Source organism: Rhincodon typus, chromosome 39 (genome assembly GCF_021869965.1).
Source record: "Rhincodon typus isolate 14 chromosome 39, sRhiTyp1.1, whole genome shotgun sequence".
Taxonomy (NCBI): Eukaryota; Metazoa; Chordata; class Chondrichthyes; order Orectolobiformes; family Rhincodontidae; genus Rhincodon; species Rhincodon typus.
The window spans coordinates 17419497-17421360 of record NC_063370.1 but is presented as its reverse complement, the minus strand read 5'-3'; positions in this window follow the sequence as shown (position 1 = coordinate 17421360).

The window sequence follows — 1864 nt, the reverse complement described above, 5'->3', positions numbered from 1 at the left end:
ATTTCTTCATAAGAACCAGGAGCAGGAGTAGGACATCTGGCCCCTCGAGTCTGCCCCGCCATTTAATAAGATCATGGCTGATCTTTTTGAGACTCAGCTCCACTTACCCGCCCACTCATCATAACCCTTAATTCCTTTACTGTTCACTCAGAGAATAGTAAATCTGTGGAAATCTCTACCACAGAAAGTTGTTGGGGTCAGTTTGTTAAATATATTCAAGAGGGAGCTGGACATGGCCCTTATGGCTAAAGGCATCATGCTGTATGGAGAGAAAGTGGGTGCGGGTTGCTGAAATCGCTTGATCAGCCATGACCTAATTGAAATGTTGTGCAGGCTCAAAGGGCCGAATTGCCTATTCCTGCACCTATTCTCTATGTTTCTATGTTTATTAGAATCTGTCACTTCCCTGTCACTAACTTCCTTCTGACCCCAAAGCCTCTCTGGAATGTTTTGCTAATGATAACTTCTTGTTTGCACAATGTCCACCTACAGATTCCTATTCGCACTAACCTCCTGTGTGCACAAAGTTGCTCTGATGCAATGTTCACATGGGGAAGCCTGCTCCTCACTTTACACTGTGAACGAAAGAAAAGTCCTAACAATCCAGTTCGCTCCGATGCTAAATAATCAGAAAAAGAGGCATTTATGACAATTCTCTGATTCCTATTTGCTAACACATCTTCTGTCCACGCCAATATTTATCCCATACACCACGACATCTTATTTTCCTCAATAGTCATTTTTGGAGGGCGCCATGTCAAATCCCTCCTGGAGATCAAAGTACAGAAATAACCATTCATATTCCTGTATCCATACCTCATGTTACTTCATTAAGGAACTCCCAAATACTGTTTAAAAATGAAAAAAAAATCCCTTTCAAAAATTATTTTGACTTTGTTTGATTACCTTAAACTTTTCTAAGTGCCCTAATAATTGTTTCTAACGTCCTCCTGATTACAGATGTTACGCCAACTAGTATGTAGTTCCTAATTGATGTCTCCCAATCTTTTAGAATAAAGGAGTACACAAAATCTTCCAATAACGGAAGTTTCCCTCAGCCTCGTAAAGCTTGGAAAATTAAATACAGCATATCAACTACCTTACTTGTCACTTATTTTAAAACACAAGGACGAGGTTAATCAGAACTTGGGGCCTTGTCATGTCGCAGCTCCAACGATTTGCTCAGTACCACTTCCCCAGAGCTCCTCCTTCCTTTCCATTTCCTGATTTACAGCTACTTATGGAATGTTTCTTCTATCCTCTATTTTGACGACTGACGTGAAGTACCTGCTCATACACTTGCCATTTGTTATACTTTTTTTTTCATTCCTTATTGATCTTTCCATCGGTCTGCCCTGTTTTATATTCTGTCTAACTCTCTGACCTTTCACCAGTCTTTGCACAATTTTATTTCTTAAAGTTTGATACTAACTTTAACATTTTTATCTAAGCATGAATGGTGTGCTCCTCTTAATTTCTTTTAATTTCTCATTATTATGTATTTATTCAATACGTTCTAAAATTTTCCTTGAAATATCTGCTTCTGAATGTCTAACTATCAAGCCCTTAACCAAATCTGCCAGTTCACATTAGCTGCCTGTTTTCATGAATGCACTTATTTAGGTTTGAATATCTAATTTTGGACTAAATCTTCTCGCACCTAAAATTGAAATTAAAATTCAATCATATTCCGCTCGCTACAATCTGAGGTGCCTTCACTATGAGGTCACGAATTAATTCTAGTGATAGTAGGAACTGCAGATGCTGGAGAATCTGAGATAACAAGGTGTAGAGCTGGATGAACACAGCCGGCCAAACAGCATCAGAGGAGCAGGAAAGCTGACGTTTCGGGCCTAGACCCTTC